Here is an 11,721-nt window from a genome sequence, read left to right on the forward strand (position 1 = left end):
TAAAGAGATCATGTTGGGAGGACAGCCATGAAATTGAACCGAATGGGCACCTGCCAAAATATTTTCTCCTAGGCTACCTCCTCCCAAGAATGCAATAGGGTTTAAGCATCTGAAAAGCCTAAATGTTTTCCATATATAGCTAATGTTACTAGAGGTCTAGTGCAAGTAAAGAGGACTTTGGCCTGTGGCTTCTTTTGGAGGTTTGGTTTGGATTTAAAATCTGCTCTTAGAAGATAGGAATAAAGATTTTTAAAAACCAGTTGCTGGATTTGGGAGGGCAGGGATGGAACATGAAACCTGGGACTGAGAAATCCATGTGTGTCCTAAAACTATCCTGCTGGACCAGTTTCAGTGTGGAAAGGGACCTCCAGGAGGTGGTGTCTACAATTGCACCCGTTGGGAAGATGTAAACAGACTCTGCCTCACAACAGAATTGGGATGGTTGTGGGTTTGAGAGCAGGAGATGGGGCTTCTTGAACTGGCTTTCTCATTAGTTCATTGGCTTGGTTTCTTTAGGAAAATTATTTAACTTATCTCGGAGTCTGTTTTCTCACTTGGAAAAGTGAGAGCCTGAGTCCTGTTCCCTTCTAGTACTATGTTCTCCACGGGCAGGCCAGGACCATCCACCTCTAGGATGATCCGGGCTGCCTGCCCTTGGCACACAGAGCATTCTGCCAGCTTGGAAGAGAGAAGCTTCTCCACTCTCAGTGAATCCTTTCAAAATGGTAACGCAGGAGCATATGGGAGTGCTCTCCGATACCCTTCAAATGATAGATTTAGTACCTTTCTTAATGGGGGATTCCAATGAGCCTTTCAAAGGAGGCCTGAGAAAGCAAGCTTGAAAAGAACATATGCCGTTATCTCAAAACCTCATTTTTCCTAAACTATGAACCTTTTCTAGATGGATTAATTTCGCCTATGTAGCAGCTTGTTATTTGAAACATATACAATTGGCCCCTTAATGTCTAATTTGCTCAAGAATTTTTGGATGTAAGTTCTCCTAAGTTTCCAGGAAGCTACCTTGTAGCATAGCCAGTTTCCCAGAACCTAAGACAAATTAGATTAATCATGCTAGAAACTAAATAAAAGTGCCTTGTTGGGGCCGGTTTGGGCAAGCCCTAATACTCTCTCATGTTGGCCAGGAGGAAAAGATCATCTGGGAGGGCTCAGCTGCCACCCACCCTGCACCAGGACAGCGATGTGACTCTCCGAGCCTCAGAGCGGCTTCATTTCAGATGGCTCTCCAAGTGTCCAATCAGATGCCAGAATCCTGTTCGCTTGCCGGAGAAGATAACACACATGGTTTCCAAAGATTTTTATTTACAGGTAAGCGTGGTTTTCGAGCACTTGAGCTCAGGACTAACAAGGCTTGTTGCCTTTAATGATCATCCAACAGAACTATTTACCCTTCTTCCTGATTTGCTGGGTATCTTTCCCACCCATCCTCCCGCTCCGCACTTCTGTAATACGCGGACTTCTCTGCGTGTCTGGGGGTATTTTACGAGGCCTGGAGAATGCGTGGACCCGACAGCACCTGACACTTGATTGGTTGTTGCTGTGGCTTTCTCTTAGAGCTGCACAAACTCTTCCCGCGTGTAGCAGAGCTGCTGGAGGAACTCCGCCCTCCCCTCCCCGTGTGTTCCTAATCGAGGGCTCCCTGCACACAGGCACCCAGCCTGTTGCTGCAAGGGGCGGAGTTGATCCCCAGGCACTGCCATTTGATCTCTCCCCTGCCTTCACCAGCGTTCGGGAACGGAAAATATTTACTTTGTGTTGGCTCGACAAAACCCAGTAAATAGCAACCTTTGCAGCCCCAGAACACACGCCAAAGGAGTGGAGAGAGGAGGTCCCGAAGAGCCCCAGTTATGCTTACATGAGGGGAGTTGCTGAGCTGGGAATGCAAAACCCAGAGGCAGTCAAGCCTCAGGTTTGTTTTGCCTCTGAAGTCAGTATTTGTTGACCAGGGCTTTGGAACGGAATAAAAGTATGTTTGGCGCCCCCATTTCCATTGCTAAATCTCTTTTGGGAAATGTAGCTGAAAGGAGTTTTCTGATCATTATCTCTGTTTCAATTACGGGATCGCTCATTCACTCCAGGAGTTATCTGATAACTTTTTACTGATTTACAACCATTTTCTAGGCTTTATTCTGGGTACTGGAGATTCAACTCCAGTAGAAGAATCTCCAAACTCAAGAAAATAAGTCAATAGGATCATTCCAAATTGAGACAACTGAAAGAAACAAACTAGGGGATTTGATAGAGTGTAATTGCGGAGCCTTGGTGATAGGTGATCAGTGGGCTTTCCTGAGATGCCAATGTTTGATTCAAGACTGAAAGGGAAAGAGGTAGGCATGCAAAACCTGGTAGGCTCAGGTTTTAAGGCAGAAGGAAGAGTAAATGCCTCTTGGGGCAAGAATGAGCTTCATACCATCAAAGAATGGGTGAAGTGTTAGAGTCCAGGGGCCAAGTGAATGACAAGAATGAAGTCAAAGATAACTGTATCACTCTCACTACTGTATTTTTCAAGCTACTGATCCTTACTACCATCACATCACTTTTTTATTCTTGTATGTGCTGCTGAACCCATTTAATCGCCAGGAATGTATAACTGGTGCTTGATGTCAGCACATGAATTTCTTGAAGTTACAAAGAAGCCAAATGAAGTTCTGTTAACATCCTCCAAATCAACATAGTTAAAGGCACAGTTCAGGAGGCTTGGCAACCCTCTGGCACATGGCCAGAGAGTGACCTGCTCTGAATTCTAGGTAATTACATTGTATATTTCTTTGGAATCCCAGTCTTACAGAACTCCAAGTCATCTGTATGCTGCGACTCTCCAAGTAAGTTGAGAGTCAATGTAAATTGAGTTGACAGTTGGCATCACACAAGATGGCAAGCATAGGGTTAGAGTCTGCTAGACATGGATGGGAGTTCTGTGTCTGCCCTCTCTCCCTGTGTCCTTGGGAAAGTGACTTGCCTTCCCAAGGCTCAGCTTAATGTCAGTTAAATGGAGTTTGTAACACCTAGTTCCAAGTGTAGATACCATGAGATAACATTTTTTTTTTCAAGTCTCCAGGGTATTTTTTAAAACTCCCTGGTAACTCTTACATCTCAGTAAGTGAATAGAATCTGATTAAATTATAATCACATGCAAATGAAGAACCAGATGGTGGCTTCTGGTTCGAGTACTTGTCATTTGAGTTGACTAATTTTAAAAAGCGCAGTGTGGTATGTGGGGAAGATGAGCAAAAATGCTCTGAGAGCATTTCAAGGAGAATCACAGTTCGAAAAGAGACCAGCTTCTGCCTCACAAGGGTGAAGTTGGCTGGGAAGATGGGGACACAGGCAGATACAGCTGGCTCAGGTAGGGGCGCCAGGCACCCTGCCATTCTCATGAATTTTGTCTCCCGGTCTCCACCTGTCTCCAGCAGCGTTTCCTGGCACGGTCATGCCTGCTCTGATTTCATCCTGGGGGCTCCTTAAAGATTCCTTCTGGCTGCTGGTCTTATCCTTCACATGGGGACCTTACTGACAAATGCTGGTCATTTTGTTACCCTCGGGTTCGGCAGGTCAGTTTCTTCTTTAGTAAAATGAGTTACCTGCTCACTTCGGTTTCTTCAAATTCTAACATTAAACACTTCTAAGAGTGTAATATCTTCAGGTACAATTTGCTGTTGTATGTAAGGAAATAAGGTGGCCCAGAGAACCTAGTTAATTTCTCCTGTGTTTCTTGAGTCAGCCAGCAGGAAATGGTTTCTCTTTGGATTAAGATATCAGATATATCATCTTAGAGGCTTTAAAACATCAGCAGGACTATTACACTTATTACGCTTGTTTTCCCTCTTAAAGTAGAATTAGTTATTGAAAATTAAAAATAGAAAAACTAAAAATTATCTGAGGAAAGAAATGACAATAGAGGAATATTTTTATAACAGAAATTTGACAAGCTACGATAAAAAATTTTTCATAGCTATGAATGGTGACGGATGTTAACTAGACTTATCGTAGTGATTATTTCACAATATATACAAATATCCAATCATTGTGTTGTACACCTGAAGCTACTATAATGTATATGTCAATCATACCTCAAGTTTTGAAAAAGACACAATGAGGAACAATGGCTATTTGTATATTTCTGTGCCGGTGCACATGGTTATCATTACTGCAAATTTTAAATAATTTTTGTCACCTTGTAGGACACACTCTTTGCCTTAATTGTTCTTGAATATTTTTATTCCAATATGTGGATTTTGTGTCAAGTTCCATGAAAAATGCTGCTGGGATTTTTTAAAAGAATTATATTAATTTATTAGATTAATTTAGGAAGGATTTATATCTTTATGATGTTAGTTTATTCTCCAGGGACTTGAAAGTATTTTCATTAATTTAGGTACATAGTAGCATTTTAATATTTCTTTATATTTTTCAATAAAGATAGTGCTAAGTATTTTGTATGCTTATGTAACTTTGTAAATTAGGCTATCATTATATCTTCTAACTAGTTATCTCTATATATGAATTAATGCTATTAATTTTTAAAATTAATGTATATTAATATTGTGGTTGTTAACCTTACTGAATATATATTAGTAATATATATTAGTATATATATGAGATATATGTTTATATATACAGATGGGATATATTTATGTGCACATATATCAGAATCTATAACATATAAATAGCTTTCACAAATCAATAAACAAAAATGTAAAACCCGGGCGCCTGGGTGGCTCAGTTGGTTAAGCGACTGCCTTCGGCTCAGGTCATGATCCTGGAGTCCCGGGATCGAGTCCCACATCGGGCTCCCTGCTCGGCAGGGAGTCTGCTTCTCCCTCTGACCTTCCCCCCTCTCATGTGCTCTCTCTCTCACTCTCTCAATAAATGAATAAATAAAATCTTTAAAAAAAAATGTAAAACCCAATAGAAAATCCAACAAAGGATAAAAGCAATGAGTTTACAAAATAAGAAAACCAAACAGCCAATAAACATGAAAAATGGTTTTACTTCACCAGTGACCAAAGAAGTAATATTGTATACACCAATGTGAGAAAGGAGATATCATTTGGTAACAATATGGTCTACAATACCAGATACTGGCAAGAATGGGGTCAAGGACGAGCCTCACATTCTTTATATGACTATAAGTGTGTGCGACCACTTTGGAAAGCAATTTGGCAATATCTGGAATAGTCCGTGCATACACACCTCCTATCCCTCCCCACCAAGCAATTCTACTTCTAGTTATATTTCTTTCTTTTTTTTTTTTAAGATTTTATTTATTTATTTATTTGATAGAGAGAATGAGAGAGAGAGAACATGAGATGGGGGAGGGTCAGAGGGAGAAGCAGACCCCCGCTGAGCAGGGAGCCCGATGCGGGACTCAATCCCGGGACTCCAGGATCATGACCTGAGCCGAAGGCAGTTGCTTAACCAACTGAGCCACCCAGGCGCCCCTCTAGTTATATTTCTTAAAGAAACTTTTACATCAAGGAGACATGGTATAAAAATGTTTAGTGAAACATGGTATGTGATAGTATAAAATCTCTCAAAAATCCAAATGTCTGCCGATACTCACCATCGTGGATGAGTAAGTTATGATATATGATAGGATACTGTATGGACACCAAAATGAATGAATTCGATTTACAAATGTTGCCTCTTGAAAAACAAGGCTGAACAAAAAGCAAATAACAGAATCTTAGATACAGAATGATGCAGTTTGTATACATTGAAAAAACCCAAAACAATGCTATTCTTTGACCCATAGACACGGAGTAACAACGTGGCTGGAGAAGGACACAGGAAGTCGTGATAAGGACCTGCCTCCAGCAGGGAGGGAGGGATGAAAGGAAGGGAACTGGAGTAGAGAGGCAGATAAAATGGAGAGAGACTTCAGCTGTAATAGTCTCATTTCTTTCATTAAAAATAAATCAAAGCCCAAATGACAATATGCTAGCATGTATTAACTGTAAATTTTAGGCATGCAGGTGCTTGTTTATTATACCCTGAACCTCTCTGACTTTTTAAAACTTAAAAAAAAAAAAATTGCATTAGCTTGTGCTAAGTAGCAGGCTGCCCTCTACAGTATCCCCTTGCCAATTTCATGTGTAGGTCACCTGTCTGTACACATCTGACCTTTTACTCTCCCCTTTCTAGTCATACTGCCCTATTTACCGCCTACTTAGCACCTATCACTGTCAGGAAACATCCCTTTGCTTACCTTCTAATTATCTGTCCTCCAGCCTTTCCATTAGAACAGAGCCGTAGGAAGGCAAAGTCCTAGCCTGCCTTCCTCGCTGCACTATGTTAAGCTGGCGGGCAGCGCCAGGCGCATAGTAAGGACACGTCTGTTGAATGAATGAACGCTCTAATGCAAAGCAAAGAGCTATGTGCTTCCTTCCTTCTTCTGTCAGCTCTTGGATACAGCTACCTGCAGCATTTCTCATCTTCCTTTCAGGGTCAAAATGAAAAAGTGTTCTGTTTTCAGAAAGGAACAAAGATGAGGTTATACACTCTTCTTTAACTTTTGTATTACTGCATTTTTCCTACTCAGGAAAAAAGGTCTTGGAAAATTACACTAGGACAGTGCTCCAACTTACTATCCTTGACCTCTTTCCCCAGCCAGGATCTTCCTCACACGGTGGAGGCCCGCTCTGCCCAGCAGGTCCCAGAAGATTCTGTAAGTCACTCGAGGAATCTATTTCTTAAAAATCCCCAGTAACCCTGCTGTTCTTGGAATATTTAAAAACATATTAAAATAAAATAGTGGGTGGAGTGGGTGAAATGAGTCAAAGGGGTAAAAAGGTGCCAACTTCTGGTTATAAAAAGAATAAGTCCTGGGGATGTAACGTACAGCATCCTAATTATAGTTAATACTACTGTAATTGCATATTTGAAAGTTACTAAGAGAGTTGATCTTAAAATTTCTCTCAAGGAGAAAAAAATTGTAATTATGTGGGGTGATGGAATATTAACTAGAGATTGTGGTGATCATTTGACAAGAAATCCAATCGTTATCTTGTACACCTGAAACTGATATAATGTTATAGGTCAGTTGTGTCTCAATTTAAGAAATAAAATGAAATAGGCAACATATTTTTAAAAGCTTAATACTGTGATTTTTATCACATAAAAATAGAAACCGTATATTTCCTCAAAATCGGTTTTATTAATCCGTTTGCCCTTATATTATTTCTGTTATTCCTTATTACTTTAGGTGGACATTCCTCAGTTTTTCCACTTACATTTGCATTTTAAAAAGCATATTTAAAGCAAACCATCAGTATAAAACACTGGATCATTTTTAAGAATAACATCCTTAAAAATATGAGCAATGCCATTATAATAATGATGCTGTCATAATATGTACCCCATTTACCTGAGTCCTCTAAGATTTGTCTCAGAACGTACACTGACTAGAGCTGTATCTTTACGAATGCCAAAGTTAAGATGCTTTGCATGAGAAGTAGAATTGTTCTGGCATGATCCTTTGTTTTCAGTACAAAGTTGTAAAATGGCAAGTAGAAAAAATCAGCATGTGGCTCCTTAAAATTTTCAGGTGTACAAGTATCTCGTTTCCATTATTGGGACCGTCGGGATGCATATTTTTGAAAGATTTTGTCTAGAAATCTCCTTTAGTAGGAGGGAGAACAGACCAGAGTCCACTTGCAACCTGGCCTATGCCCCTGAGCATGAGGAAGAGGCCTGAGCAGAAGGGCCATTTGTCTTTGTTATTAGGAAATAAATCAACCTTTGTTTTCCCTGGCCAAACTCAAGGAATGTCATTATTACCAAATAAATTGTGTCGTTACAAATCAATCAAGCCACCTTTCATTTAAATGTGAATCACTTTAATTGTCTGGGCTTCAAACTTAATTCCACCCCATGGAAACAAATGATGAGAGATATAGGTCATTCAAACTCTACCTTTAGTCCAAAATTTTCTACAAAAGAAAGTTTTTTAAAAAATCTGTAGATTAGTCAATGAGCTAACTCATCATTCAATAAATATTCTCTCTTAGTGAAGGGGTCATCACAAAGCTTTCTTTGTGACTGCAAGATCACTTTGGCAAAAAGTCAAAGGCTGTCTTTCTCAGAATATGGCAAAAATGACATACTAGAGATACCGTGAATGAGGTATTTATGTCTGATTATGCTTTGCATATTTTAAGATCTTGTATCCTCTGCTGATAAAAAGAAAACAGTTCCTATTTGGAGAAAATGTCCTAAGGACTTGGAGACAGAGTGAATTGATTACTTATTTTCAACAAAGTTTTAGTCTACCTTTTGCTGAGCAGAGACTTCCCATCTAAAACAACCCTAGCTTTTAAGTTCTGCTCTGGGCATTTTTCATTCGGCTATAATTTCATTAGCGTACAGTTACAAGGAACGTAATTCTGAACTAATGACGCTACTCAGTCCAAAGATCGCCCCGTTTCCCCTCTGGTTCTCACACTGTCCTTTCTCTGTGACCTCTCTCCCACCTCTGACCTCCTCCCCAGTTTTCACCCTTGCTTTAACAATTGATTTATGATGGGCCCATGGAAGGGTCAAGCCCACTTTTATGGTTTGCTTAAAATATTTCTTTTAGAATGAGCATCAGAAGTGGTCTTCAATCCCAGCTAACCAGTTTCCCCAAGACCTCAAAAGAGCTCCCTTTACTGCCTGCCCATCACTGCACCTTATTTATATCTTTTGTACTTGTGAAGAGAAACTCATTAAATAAGGCAGTTTTGAAACTTTTGCCAAACTGAAGAACATATAAAAGATGTGTGGGATTGACCTCCCCCTCCCCCTCCAACGAGAATGTCTATGAATACATATGTAACTCAGGGGTAGGGAGGTGGGAGGAAGAGAGAAGAAAAAGCCACTAAGAATAATTCGAAGACTAGGATTATTTCTTTTACGGGATCTAGTTTTCTTTGGCTGTGACGGTTTGATCTCTGCTAGCACTGAACCCTGCAGATCTATTGAGTACACTCTCACATTCATTGTCTCCACAGTAAATTTCACCCTTTTGTTTAATTAGATTTCCCGTTGTTGTTTCAATATACTAAATAATTGCCAAATTTTAGGAATGCTTTTTAATGGTTACTGGAATGGATCTATTTTTTTTTTTTTAACATTTTGAAGATTCTGAAGACAGAAAACAATTGGAATGATAGAGGACCATTTATTTTTAAACACATACACAATCTGAAAGACCAGATAGCCCCTAAAATGAGGACGGTTTAAACCAAGATTTCTGGCCTGAAAGTGAATACAACCTTAATGCTCTAATTTGGATTTTAACATTGAACTTCAGACTGCTGTGACATATTTGCCACTTTGGTGAGCTTGCGTTAAATAACACCATATGATGTTTCTAAGGATGGCTTCCCCAAACTTATTGATCTCCCCCTCCTCGGCCATTAAAAATGTGATTTATTGGTCTGACATCTTTAATAGGGCCAAGCTCAGAGGTTTATTGCGATGGCTTTCCCACTCGCATGTTGCCTTCAGCTGCTACCAGGGTGGACTGGCTGTCCAGATAACTACACTATTTTCTAAGAAGTGCTCTTTTTTTTTTTTTGAATTAATTTTTCCCATTTCTACATTTCATGTACTGCGAGGTGCTCCCCCCTAATTAAATGCCCTCATTTCCTCAGTGTGAGGCTTGGCAGGACTCCAGAAGTGAGCAAGCTTGAACTATAGGGTCTGCTACCAGGAGTCTGTGTGAGCTGAGACAAAAGAGTAGGTCTCTGACCCACTCCCTTCCTCACCAGGGAAGGAGCCACAACCACGAACCAGGAGCCTCTCACGCATGAAATCGCAACTCCAGCCATCTGAGGGTCGCTGACCCAGTGTATGAAAATAGAACACATGAAGGGACTGTGCTCTGTATCTTAACTTCCTAGGCTTTGTGGTCATGAATCTTCATGAATGGGACTGAGTCTGTGTGCCTACCATCAAATTTAGATTCATACTTCTGGATTCTGGCTAGTGCCCCGCAGAACTTTGGGGGGGCAGGGGGTGAGTATAGTGTCAGCCACAGCAGGGGGTATTCAAATGAACCCATGGTGAGGGGCTGGATTCCTGCCCTGGATTTGAACCTTCCATCCCCCTAGAGCCATGTGGCTTCCTTTGCCCCAGTTCTTTCCAGTAATGCTTGTCCGATTTGCATGTATTTTATTCAGAAGAGGAGGAGAGATGAAGTTTTTTGAAAGAAAGAGCTATGGTTCTTTTGATCATAGTCGATTTAACTAGTCACCATACCATGACTATGACACAAACCTAGAATATCAGCTTCATGTCTTTCCCAGGTTGTGTGAATCAGAATCTTTTCTTACACACTCGCTTCAATTGCGGGCACTGGTATACAGAGCCAGAGACACTGGGAGGGGAGGGGAACCGGGCACAGGTCTGTATGAGGATTCTCCTGCCAGCAAGAAACGGTTGCATCTGACATCCGCTAAGATGCGAATTTTTTTGACTAATGATTTTGAAGCGAAAAATGTGGGACCTGTACTTATTTTATGGTGGATTATAAAATGCCTCATGTGCTTTTCACCTTCCATGCTTCACTTTCTGTTTTCACTTCCTTCTGGCAAGTAAACGTCGTGAGCTGTCACCGTGGGGAAGCAGGTGCTGAGCAGGCCACCTGCCCTCTGCTGCCATGGGCGCCCCTCAGCGGGGTTCCTCCAGGAGTAGACTGACCACAGAGGTCCCCACACTTCAGGAGCAGTCCTGGTTAACACCAGTGGTCCCGCATATTGATGAGCAGCCCCTCTTCCATTCTCAAAAGTGTGCTGATTTAGATAGGATATGTGGCCCACTTGTCAAAGGGGCGAGTCACAGGTGTGCCATGGGAGTGGAGTTCCACTTGGGGTTCACGTTCTCACCCTTTGTGGCGAAGTGAGGCCGCAGGGAGGACCAGTTCCAGTGTTCCAGTCAGGTAGACCGGTGTTTGATTTTTGGCTCGGTCAGCATTCTTTAGATACATAAACTTGGAGAAGTTGCTTCATTTCACTGAGCCTCAGGGTGCTCACCTGTGAAACGGGATGCATGATAACCATTTATAGCAAATGATTAAATATAAAGTTTCAGTATCAGTGCTTGTAAGTCAAAAACGAAGTTCATATATCCTTTCCCTTATTCCTCCTCTTAAGTGTTGCGGCAGGATCTTTCAATTCTAAGTTATGCCTGTCTGTGTACACATCAGTTCTGAGTGAGGTTACAAACCCACAGTGTGGTGAAGGTCAGGGTCTAGGCTACTGTTGCCAGTTCTGCCAATGACTTGATCCTTGCAAGCTGTTTGCAAACTGTCCAAGCTGTTTAAGAAGTCTATAATAAGGATCATGAGGGCAACAAAAAAGATTGAGAGATTAGTCTTTTTTCCTCTTAACGGAGCAAGTATTTATCATCGCTTTTTATTAAATTCCACCACTTGTGCCAGAAAGTGTATTATGTGAGTTAGAAAGAGAAGAGATGCTTCTTGACCTGAAGAGGTCTGGCAACTGGTTGGAGAAGTCCGAATGGACCCAAATGCCACAGGGTTTCTCCATCTCGGCACTATCGACATTATGGGCGAGATAATCCTCTGTCGGGGTGGCTATCCAGTGCATTGCAGGGTGCTCCGCAGCGTCCCTGGCCTCTACCCATTAGATGCCAGCAGCACCTCCCCCGTCCACTTGTGACAATCACAAATGTCTCCCTTAAGGCCAGCTACGTAATTTG

This window comes from Leptonychotes weddellii, chromosome 14 (assembly GCF_054177405.1).
Source record: "Leptonychotes weddellii isolate Sample4059 chromosome 14, ASM5417740v2, whole genome shotgun sequence".
NCBI classification, from domain to species: Eukaryota; Metazoa; Chordata; class Mammalia; order Carnivora; family Phocidae; genus Leptonychotes; species Leptonychotes weddellii.